Source organism: Dioscorea cayenensis, chromosome 11 (genome assembly GCF_009730915.1).
Source record: "Dioscorea cayenensis subsp. rotundata cultivar TDr96_F1 chromosome 11, TDr96_F1_v2_PseudoChromosome.rev07_lg8_w22 25.fasta, whole genome shotgun sequence".
NCBI lineage: Eukaryota > Viridiplantae > Streptophyta > Magnoliopsida > Dioscoreales > Dioscoreaceae > Dioscorea > Dioscorea cayenensis.
The window spans coordinates 6,359,603-6,372,382 of NC_052481.1; the positions used below are offsets into that span (position 1 = coordinate 6,359,603).

Below are 12,780 nucleotides of genomic sequence, written 5' to 3' on the forward strand. Positions count from 1 at the left end.
GTTGCGAAAAGAAATATAGGATTATTTTATTAATTCAAAAGTACTACAGATTCCAAACCAACATAGGATTAGGATTTGTATTGAAAAATAGAAAACATTCCAAAAAGAAAACGTACGATTAAGGTTTTGATTAAAAAGTAGCAGACATTCCCAAAACATAAGATAAGGTTACGATTAGGGTTTTGATTAAAAAATAGTAGACATTACCAAAATAAAACATAAGATTACAGTTATGATTCAAAAATAGGAGGCATTGCAAAAAGAAAACATAGGATTATGGTTTTGATTGAGAAACATGAGATATTTTTGAAAAGGAAACATAGTATTAGGGCTTTGTTTGAAAAATATGAGATATTACAATAATAAAACATACGATTAATGTTTTGATTAAAACCTGAAAAATTGGTGACATTTCCAAATCAAAACATAGGATTAGGGTTTTCATTAAAAAATAAAAGATATTCTGAAAAGAAACCATAGGACTATGGTTTCGATTAAAAAATAAGAGCCGTTATGAAAATAAAACTTAGGATGATGGTTTTGATTAAAAATTAGAAAAAATTATGATAACAAAAGATAGGATTAGCTTTTTGATTACAAAAATTGAACATTTTGAAAAGAACACAATGGATTAGGGTTTTGATTTAAAACTAAAAAATAGGACACATTCCGAAAAGAAAACATGGGATTAGGGGGTTGATTAAAAAATAGTAGAAATTCCAAAAAGAAAACATAAGATTATGATTTTGAATGTATACATATAATATACATAATTTAGGCACTTATCAGGTACCGTCATCCTTTTTTTTTATGGAAAAAAATCCCATTTTCAATTGAAGGTCTATGGCTGAAGTGTAAAGACTGGGACGATAGGCCCGTGGCTTGAGCTATCCCACGTTGGAGAATCCCCCTTACCTCGGATCGTCAATCTATTTAGGATGGGTGACCTCTTGGGAAGTCGTCATGTTGCAAGCCTCTTTTTTTTTCTCAATGGCTTAATTTTATAATTTTATTAAATAAAAATAACAATAATAATAAAAAAAACTAAAAGAACCGACTCATCTTTAAGATATCCCTTCTAGATATTATGGCCTTGCCTTATATGATCGCCCATCAATTTATTTAAACTCGGGTGAACTTCTATTGAATGTGATCATACCAACACTAAAACACCAGATCCCATCAAAACTATGAAGTTACGTGAGCTTGGGTGAGAGTAGTACTAGGAAGGGTGACCTCGTCCAAAGTCCTTGTGTTGCACCCCTCTCCTTTTTTTTTGCTACATGGTTTATTTTTATGAATTTAATATTAAAAATTAATAATAATAATAATAATAATAATAATAATAATAATAAGTGAAAGACCTGACACGTTTCAAGGGTCCTACAATCCTTTTTTTATGCAAAAAACTCTAATTCTATGTTTTTGAATCGCAAAAAAGAAAAATAGGAGGCACTCTGAAAAAAAATATAGACTAGGGTTCTGGTTGGAAATGTCCACTATTTGTCAGTTTTGATTGAAGATAGGAGAGATTTTAAAAGAAAAACATAGGATTAGGATTTTGAGTCAAATATAGTTGGCATTCTGAGATGAAAACATAGGATTAGGTTTTGATTAAAAAAATATGAGACATTACTATAAGAAAACATAGGATTAGGTTTTGATTCAAAAATAGTAGACATTCGGAAAAGAAAACATAGGAGGTTTTGATTGAAAAATATAAGACATATCGGAAAGAAAGCATATGATTAGAGTTTTGATTGAAAAAATAGGAAACAGTACAATAAGAAAACATAGGACTAGGTTTTTCTTATAGTGATGTCTCCTACTTTTCAATAAACACCCTAATATTATATTTTCTTTCAAGAATGCCTACTATATTTGAATCAAAATCCTAATCCTATGTTTTCTTTTGGGAATGTCTCTTATCTTTCAATCAAAACCCGAATCCTATGTTTTCTTATCTTAATGTCTTCTCTTTATTTGGTTTGGATGAAAAACCTAACCTATATTTTCTTTTCGGGACCGTCTCCTATTTTTCAATCAAAAACATAATCATTTCTTTTGTTTACAGAATGTCTGTTATTTTTGAATCAAAACCATAATCCTATTTTTTTTTCCAGAATATGTCCTATTTTTCAGTGTTGAATCAAAGAGCTAATTGTTTGCTTTAATTTCAGAATATCTAATTTTTAACCAAAACACTAATTATATTTTTTGTTTTGGGAATCTTTGCTAGTTTTTAATAAAACCCTAATTCTATGTTTTCTTATCATAATGCTAACTATTTTTGAACAAAAATCATAATCCTATGTTTTCTTTTCGGAATGCCTCCTATTTTTTATTCAAATCCCTAATCTTAAGTTTTTTATGTTAACGTCTAGTATTTTTTAATCAAAACCTTAATCCTATGTTTTCTTTTGGAAATGTCCTTTATTCTTGTGGTTTTCATCATAAACCTAATCATATGTTTTCTTATAGTAATGTCCTCTATGTTTTGGTTTTTCATCATTAACCTAATCCTATGTTTTCTTATAGTAATGCCCCCTATTTTTCAGGCAATACCCTAATCCTATGTTTTCTTTTCGGAATGTCTCCTATTCAAATAGGTGACATTCCGAAAAGAAAACATAGGATTAGGGTTTTGCCTGAAAAATAGGGGACATTACTATAAGAAAACATAGGATTAGAGTTTTGATTAAAAAATAGTAGACATTCCCACGTTTAGCGACAATATTTCTTGGTCCTCACATTACCAAGATTGCACGGGGCCTGGGTCTGATTGACCACTATTTAGGTATGAGGCGATTGACACGGTATGAGGTGTAGTTTTGGGTGGTCCATGGGTCAGACTCTGAGTCTACGAACAATGAGGAGTCACTTCCGGAGACCATTGCCACCGTAGTTCCACCGATCCCTGCTACAGCTCCTCCTATTGTTGCTGCTGCTCCTCTTCTTCCTTCTCCACCGACTATTGCACTAACTCCATTAGCTCCATCAGCTGTTGAGGAGCACCTAGCCCTCCTCGTAGAGCATTATGTGAGGATTGAGGGTCTACTTTGACAAATCCAGGTTCATCTATAGTATCGGGATTCCTCATCCACTCCGATGCCTAATTTACCAACTGTATCAGCTCCAGTGGCACCAGAGTCTCCTACTACTTCATCGACATCACCAGTTCTCGACCGTGCCTACACAGAGGTAGACTTTCCTTGCCAACTTCCACCATTTTGATCTTTTCATTTACCACTTTTGTATTTTTATTGTTAGTGATACACTATGCATAATATTTCTGTAAGGGATAATTACCCTGCTGGTTTTGTACTTATTTTTATCATAGTGGGTTTTATTTCCCAGTATTTTCCTTTATGCTTGTATTTAATTACTTCATTTGTGTATTCATTAGGGTTTGAGGTAGTCGGGTGCCATTTTGGACCACATAATTCGGAGCTTGGACAAAGGTAACTTCATCACCCTAGTCGGCCCTACTAAGAAATCAAGGGAGTACTAGTGACCATACACTATTTTATTTTCTTTTACTATTATATTTCACTACACTTGTGCATGCATGCATACATTGGGGACAATGTACATCCTTAAGTGTTGAAAGGCAGTGTATGATAGATTTTCTTTGAGGTATTCTATGTATTTCATACTATATTATACAATATTGTGAAACATTTTTTGAAAATGGTGCTTGTGCTTTATATACATGCTAGTGTTGACCTTTGAAGGTATTACACTTACTTGGTTGACATGTTTTGGTCTAGTAATATGATATATGTTGGACTAGGAATTTTTCATTGTTTATCGAGACTTTGACTACTTTCCGAGTTTTTGCTCTATCTTGGGTCCCTCTTGAGTACACCTTGCACCTTATGTCAGTCTAGAGAGTGATGTTTTATAGTCGGGGTATCATTAGTGTTAGTTATTTTACTGTTTTAGTTAAAATATGTTTACAATGGAAAGAGCTACTACCTTGTAGTGTGGAGCCACTCCCAACAAGTCAGATGCAAAATGTATGTCCTAGTGGGAGAGAGGGGTATTACTGGGAAGTTTGAAAGCTATTACTTGTGAAAAAACCCTTAATTGTGTGCTTATGAACAAGAAAACTATGAAAGTATAGGCAAAATAAAACCCCAAAAAGTTTTTGCAACATGATCTAGACTGTAAGGTAGTGGACTAGGAGATCAACACTTGGGAATGTATTTTTTGCCATAGATTAGACTTCTCTTTGTAGAGGCATGCTCATGCAACCTGGCATTTGATTGTTCCCTTATGCTACTAAAACTCCATATTTAGTTGACTGAGGTCAAGCACTTATTATATCTTATATGTTTATCTTTTTTATTTGCTTGAAGACAAGAAAATGCTTAAGTGTGGGGATATTTGATAAGTGCTAGAAAGTTCATATTTTCTATATTGTTTACACTACATTTAGCATAGAATTTAACATGTTTACCACCTCATTAGGATGTAATTTCATTCTTTTGTTTACCATGGCCTTTATATTTTTTAAGGAAAAAAACGAATTCAAGGGTGCTTGACGCAAAATAAGCTAAGTTGCTGAATCAAAACTTCAGTACGCTCACAACGGCCATGGTGACACCTTACCACGCCTATAGTCTATACTTACCACTATTGTTATCATGTCGTGGCAGCATCGAACCACTAGAAGCAACACAGTAGCCACAAAGATAGTGTGAAAGCTATCACAATCATGATCTCAACAGATAATGCCAAGAGAGTTATGGCAGGACGTGACTTAGAGCCCAAGTAATAAGTTACTCACCACGAGCATCACAACGTTCGTGGTGAGGTGGTGCGAGACTGGATCGTATAATACCCTAGTTTTCTATAAATTCATGGAGATTCTTTTGATGAATAATGTAAGGCGGCCGGAGTTCTAGAGATCTGAGGGTTTGGAGATGACTTTCATGCATATTTTAGTAGATTCCAGTGAGTTTCTTAGAGGTAATCCAACAATCATCATTAGAGGAGGGCGTGTAAAGGTGTTCATCGTCGTCTTGTCAACCTTGGGATCCTCTCATGCTTAACCATCGGAGACCTATTAGAGGGAGTTAGTTTAGAAAGGATATTTATTCTTTAGTCTTATGGTTCTCTCTTGCTTTAATTGATTATTTTATGATCCATAATAACCCAAATCGAGAGGAATTGCATGTCTTGGTCTCTTAATTATTATTTACGAATCTTGATTGATTAATTCAATATATCTTTCTCATTTTTGTGATTCAATGAATGTTCTTAATTGATTGATATTCTTATTAATGCAGACAAGGAAGATATGCCCCTATGTTAAGAAGACAATTTCCATGATAGATCTATGCTTGTGCTAAAAAATTAGGCACAGGTAGGATTCTGGATTAGGGATTGATCGGCCTGTAGGCTTAGGGTTTGATTTGTCCCTTCTGATGGAATTCTCACACTTAAAGCAGACATGGGAGGCCGGGGTAGGAAGATATTCCACCTTAAGTTCCTAGTGATTTAGATCTAGTCTCCAAGAGATTAGGGTGAGTAGGCCTCCGAATTCAACCGGTTTAATTATTTAACATTATTATCACACTCAACACCTACCACAAGTAAGAATCAAGATAATTATCATACAACAAGCCAAACTCCTTTCAATTATTCTTAACGATTCACCAATTTTATTAGTTCTACTTGTTGAAAAGCTTTGTTGCCTTGTTGTTTTCATTTTCTCATATTCAAACTATCATATATGTATCTTGTAACATTTTCCATTGTGTGAGGGCAAGGTTCCACTAGTGTACTTGTTACTTGAGTTGCATGCTTGGTTTGTCATCGATTTTTTCCTAAGAACCTTTGTGGTATTGTTGACTAATGAATTTATTAAACTCTATTAGCAGGTTTGGGTATGATGGCTTCCTTACTATTATTGTTGAATTTCATTACATTGTATACTTTGTATATGGCATTTTGGTTCAGGATTGCTAGAATCCAGTGTTTTGTCAGTCTTACGGTGACTCGAGGATCGAACGATGTGTGAATCCCTTCTCGGGTTATGAGGACGGTTGTTGTGTTCCAAGAAATCCTGGTCGGGGCGTGACAATTTTATTGGTATCAGAGCTATTGGTTTATATTAATAGATGTTCTCTATTCTTATCTTTGATTATCTTATAGTAATCTCTCCTATTTTTCAATCCTGTGTTTTCTTATACTAATATCTACTATTTTCAATCAAAACACTAATCCCATGTTTTCTTTTTGAACTGTCTCATATTCTTTAATAAAAACTTTAATCCTATGTTTTCTTTTCAGAATGTTTACTATTTTTGAATCAGAATCCTAATCCTATGTTTTCTTATATTAATGTCTCTTATTTTTCATTCAAAACCCTAATCCAATATTTTATTATAGTAATGTCTAATATTTTTAATCAAAACCCTAATCTCTTGTTTTCATTTTGAAATGCCTACTATATTTGAATCAAAACCTTAATTCTATATTTTCTTTTCGGAATGTCTCATATTTTTCAAACAAAACCCAAATACTATGTTTTTCTTTTGGGAATGTCTCATATTTTTTTAATAAAAACCCTAATTGTAAGTTTTTTTCTGGAATGCCTCCTATTTTTTTATCAAAACCCTAATCGTATGTTTTCTTTTGGGAATGTATGTCATTTTTCAATCAAAATAATAATCCTATGTTTTCTTTTCGTAATATCTCATATTTCTTAATCAAAACCCTAATCATATATTTGTTTTCTAAATGGCTCTATTTTTTAATCAAAACCCTAATCCTATCTTTTGTTATAGTAATGTCTTTTATTTTTCATTCAAAACCCTAATCCTAAGTGTTTTTTTTTTTGGAATACCCCCCATTTTTTAATCAAAACCCTAACCATATGTTTTCTTTGAGGAATGTCTGCTATTTTTTTTATCAAAATCCTAATCTAATGTTTTCATATAGTAATGTCTCCTCTTTTTCAATAAAAAATGTAATCCTTTCTTTTCTTTTCATAATGTCTGCTATTTTTTAATCAAAACCCTAATCCCATGTTTTCTTATAGTATGTCTCTTATTTTTCAATGAAAACCCTAATCCTATGTTCTCTTTTGGAAATGATTCGTATATTTGAATCAAAACTCTAATCATATCTTTCTTTGAAGAATGTCTCCTATCTTTCAATCAAAACCCTAATCCTATGTTTTCTTTGCAGAATGTGTCCTATTTTTCAGTTTTGAATCAAAACCGTAATTCTTTGGTTTCTTTTTGGAATGTCTCCTATTTTTTAATCAAAACTTTAATCCTTTATTTTCTTTTAGAAATGTCTGCTATTTTGAATCCAAACCCTCATTCAATGTTTTCTTAAAGTAATGACTACTATTTATCAGTCAAAACCCTAATCCTATGTTTTTTTTTTCTAAATGGTAAGTATATTTCAGGAAAAACAGTAATCCTACGTTTTCATTTCAAAACATTTGCTATTTTTGAATTAAAACCCTAATCTATGTTTTCTTTTTGAAATGTCCCTTGTTTTTCAGTTTTTAATCAAAATGCTAATCCTATGTTTTCTTATAGTAGTGCCTCCTATTTTTCAATCAAAACTCTAATCCTTTGTTTTCTTTTCGGAAGTCTGCTACTTTTGAATCAAAACCCTAATCCTATGATTTCTTATAGCAATGTCTACTATTTTTCTATCAAAACACTAATCCTATGTTTTCTTTTCGGAATGTCTGCTTTTTTGAATCAAAACCCTAATCTTATGTTTTCTTATAGTAATGTCTCCTATTTTTTAATCAAATAAGTAATTCTATGCTTTCTTTTCAAATTGTCCCATCTTTTTAAAATAAAACAGTAATCCTATATTTTCTTTTCGTAATGTCTACTATTTTTGAAACAAAAACCTAATCCCATGTTTTCTTATAGTAATGTCTCTTAATTTTTTAATCAAATAAGTAATTCTATGTTTTCTTTTCGAAGTGTCCCATATTTTTAAATAAAAGCCCTAATCCTATGTTTTATTTTCGGAATGTTTACTATATTTCAATAACATCCCAAATCCTATATTTTTTTTTATATTAATGTCTCCTATTTTTCATTGAAAGCCCTAATTGAATATTTTATTATAGTAATATCTCCTACTTTTAATCCAAAAACTAATCCTTTGTTTTCTTTACGGAATGGCTACTATATTTGAATCATAATCCTAATTCTATGTTTTCGTTTTGGAATGTCTCCTATTTTGCAAACAAAACACAAATGCTATGGTTTCTTTTCTTAATGTCTCATATTTTTTTTTTATCAAAACCCTAATCCTATGTTCTTTTTTGCAATGCCTCCTATTTTTTTTTATCAAAACCTAAATCTATTTTTTTTTCTTTTGGGAATGTCTGTTATTTTTGAATCAAAATAATAATCCTATATTTTCTTTTTTAATGTCTTATATTTCTCAATCAAAACACTAATCCAATGTTTTCATTTTGGAATGACTCCTATTTTTTCATTAAAACCCTAATCCTATATTTTGTTATAGTAATGTCTATTATTTTTTTATTCAAAACCCTAATCTTAAATTTTTTTTTATTGGAATGACTCATATTTTTTAGTCAAACCCTTTAATCTTATGTTTTTTTTTCGTAATGTCTGCTATTTTTATAATCAAAACTCTAACCTTATTTATTCATATAGTAATGTCTCCTATTTTTCAACAAAAAACCTAATCCTTTCTTTTCTTTTCGAAATGTCTGCTATTTTTGAATCAAAACCATAATCCTATGTTTTCTTTTCGTAATGTCTCTTATTTTTCAATCAAAACCCTATTCCTATGTTTTTTTTTTCTTGAATGGCTCATATTTTTGAATCGAAACTCTAATCCTATGTTTCCGTTTGAGAATGCCTGCTATTTTTAAATCAAAAACATAATCTTATGTTTTCATTTGCTAATGTTTCATATTTTTCAATAAAAACCCTAATCCTAATCCAATGTTTAAAAATCCTAATCTTATGTTTTTTCTTTGGAACGACAATTTTTTTTTAATCAAAATAATAATCATATGTTTTATTTTCGTAATGTCTCATATTTTTTAACCAAAACCCTAATCCTATGTTTTTTAAATGCCTCGTTTTTTTTAATTAAAACCCTAATTTTATGTTTTCTTTGGAATGTCTATTTTTTTTTAAGTCAAAACAATAATCGTATATTTTCTTTTCATAATGTCTCATATTTTTTAATCAAAATCCAAATCCTAAGTTTTTTTTTTTGGAATTCCATCTATTTTTTAACCAAAACCCTAATTCTTTGTTTTCTTTTTGGAATGTCTCCTATTTTTTAATCGAAACTCTAATCCTTAATTTTCTTTTAGGAATGTCTGCTATTTTGAATCCAAACCCTCATTCAATGTTTTCTTAAAGTAATGACTACTATTTATCAGTCAAAACTTTAGTCCTATGTTTTTTTTTCTAAATGGTAACTATATTTCAGGCAAAACACTAATCCTATGTCTTCTTTTCAAAACGTTTGCTATTTTTGAATTAAAACCCTAATCTATGTTTTCTTTTTGAAATGTCCCCAGTTTTTCAGTTTTTAATCAAAATCCTAATCCTATGTTTTCATTTTGGAATGGCTACTAGTTTTTAATTTAAACCCTAATCCTATGTTTTGTTGTAGTAATGTCTATTATTTTTTTATTCAAAACACTAATCTTAAATTTTTTTTTTGGAATGACTCATATTTTTTAGTCAAACCCTTTAATCTTATGTTTTCTTTTCGTAATGTCTGCTATTTTTATAATCAAAACTCTAACCTTATTTTTTCATATAGTAATGTCTCCTATTTTTCAACAAAAAACCTAATCCTTTCTTTTCTTTTCGAAACGTCTGCTATTTTTGAATCAAAACCATAATCCTATGTTTTATTTTCGTAATGTCTCTTATTTTTCAATCAGAACGCTATTCCTATGTTTTTTTTTCCTGAATGGCTCATATTTTTTAATCGAAACTCTAAACCTATGTTTCCTTTTGAGAATGTCTGCTATTTTTAAATCAAAAACATAATCTTATGTTTTCTTTTGCAAATGTTTCATATTTTTCAATCAAAACCCTAATCCTAATCCAATGTTTCAAAACCCTAATCTTATGTTTTTTCTTTGGAATGCCCATTATTTATGAATCAAAATAATAATCATATGTTTTATTTTCGTAATGTCTCATATTTTTTAACCAAAACCCTAATCCTATGTTTTTTAAATGCCTCGTTTTTTTTAATTAAAACCCTAATTTTATGTTTTCTTTGGAATGCCTATTTTTTTTAAGTCAAAACAATAATCGTATATTTTCTTTTCATAATGTCTCATATTTTTTAATCAAGGAATGTGCGATTGTTGTTTTGACCATAGACATTCAAAGAAAACATGGAATGGGGTTTTGGTCAAAACAGACATTCGCTATGGGATGGGGTACAGTGAGGACGTACAATCGCCTGTGATTACGGTTCGTAAATGGGCATTCAAGCTTTATGGATGGGGTTGGCGTGGTTGAATGGGGACTGATTGAGCTGACTGAAACATGGATGCTGTTTTGGGACAAAATAACGGTGATCAAAAACATGGGGCCAAATTTCGTTAAAAACTCATGAGCCGATCATATGGGAATAATGTTCTGATTGAAAAATGAGACATTGTCGCTATGGGATATGGTTTGTTCAAAATAACAGTTCGAAAAGAAAGGATGGGCAATGGAGTTCGACCAATGTGAAGAGCTGGTTGGGTACGATTATAAAATGGCGGACGATACAACATGGATAAAGGTTTGAGCAAAATGGTCATTCAAAAATTTGGATGATGTTTGATAAAATGTGCAACAAACATGGATGGGGTTTAGAATAAGGCAAGTGGCCATTCAAATGAAAACATGGGATGGGACTACAGATGGCGAAAAGGCAGGGGACAAAGAAAGAACATGGTGGGACTGTCAAGGTAACAGCGTTTCTGATCTGGATACCATTTAGAAAAACAGGACAAAGGGATTTTGACGATAACAGTAATTACTGAAAACGATGAATGACTGAATTCAAATAACGATCAAAAGATTAAGGATGAAATTCGGGTAAAATGGGACATTCAAAGAAAACAGAATGGGATGACTAAAAATAGATGGGTCAAAGTGAGCAGGACTGGATGCAGACAAAATATGGACATGTGAAGAGCGTTGTTTGACAAATAGGCATTCAAGCCTTAATGGGGTGCAGTGGGCGAGGGCCGTGGAAACATGGATGGGGTTTTAATTAAAAATATGAGGGGTTTGATGTGATTAAGGGTAATAGTTCAGAAAAACATGAATGGGACCTGGCTGATGGACAGAATGGGGTTTTGATGAAATGAGAACGTGGCAAATGGCTGTGGTTGGGGCCCAAAAATAGCGGTGTCTCATGGCTGGATTAAGTTCGATCAAATATGAGCCATTCAGAAAAAAGGAATAGGGTTTTGATTTGAGGAAAATAGGGAGACGATGCGAAGAAGACATGGGATTATGGTTTGATCGAAATGGCCGGTTCGAAAAGAAGAAGGATTGGGTTGTTGAAAAAATAGGAGACCGACCTGTGGTGGGTTAGGACTGGGTATAAAATAGCCGGAACCGTCTGGCTTATGGATGAGGTTGACCATGAGGTCGATCAATGGGTGGACAGGGTTTTGACAAGGATCGTGAACCACTGTAACAAATATGGGATGGAACTGTGAAAAATGGGTCGTCAGGCGAAAACATTGGTTGGTATGTTTGAACGTGAAATATGAACTGATAAGAAAATATGGTTATTATTTGATTAACGATTCAAAAAAAATAGACTAGGCCTGACAAAAAAAATAGGAAACAAGGCTATGAGATGGAGCTGACAAAAAATGTGGATGAAAGGGAACCATGGCATTGTGTTTGTTTGCAAAATAAGGAGACATTCAAAGCGAAAACTGTAGAATGGGATTATGATCAGTATAATGACATTCGTGAAAGGATCGGACTGGATTAAAGAAATGAGGAGACCTGTAATGGTGTTCGATTGAGGCTTTTCCGGTAATGGAGGACGATGGCTATGAAAATATGGGTTGGGATATTGACAATGTAGTAAACGTTCGAGGTAAACATGGATGGGGCTTTACAAATATGGGACACTCGAAAACATGGTCTGTTGATAAGAGATAAAACGTAAGGCTGTGGGATGTTTGTTTCGAAAATATGAACATTAAGAAGAAAGAAATATGGGATATGACACAACACAAAAGATAGGATTAATTGAAAACATAAATACTGTTGGGTAAAACAGGAGACAATACCAAGAAAACATATGGATTGGGTTTTGAGTTCAAAAGCGGAACTCGAAGCATGAGACCAGACAGTTTTGAACAGAAAAATAGTGAACGACCGCGAAATCATGGGATAGGGTTTTGATCAAAGTAACGTTCGGCTGGGCTGATTGAAATGAGACACTGGAAAACATGGGATGGCATTTTGATGGCGGTGAGGTTCAGCGCAGGGGTTTGTTCAAGGTGGCAAATGGGCCTGAGGTAGCGTGAGATGCTCGCGAGCCTGCCGACTGAAAACATGAGATGAGGGTTTGACACGATAAATAATCGGTCGATACTGAAAGCGTTGAATAAGTTGAAGACCAAAAATAACGATTGACTCTAAAAGAAAACGCAAAGGATTGAGACCTGATTAAATAAGGAACATTCAAAAAACAGGCTCTGTTTTGATCAAAGCGAAAAATAGGACACGATGCAAAGAAACATGGGATTGGGGTTTGGAA

At 32.4% G+C, this 12,780-nt stretch overlaps 1 pseudogene; it reads left to right on the forward strand.

Annotated features, from left to right (window-relative positions):
• Window positions 1-1,145: 1,145 nt before the first annotated feature.
• LOC120272707 lies at window positions 1,146-1,264 on the forward strand (annotated as a pseudogene).
• Window positions 1,265-12,780: the final 11,516 nt, after the last annotated feature.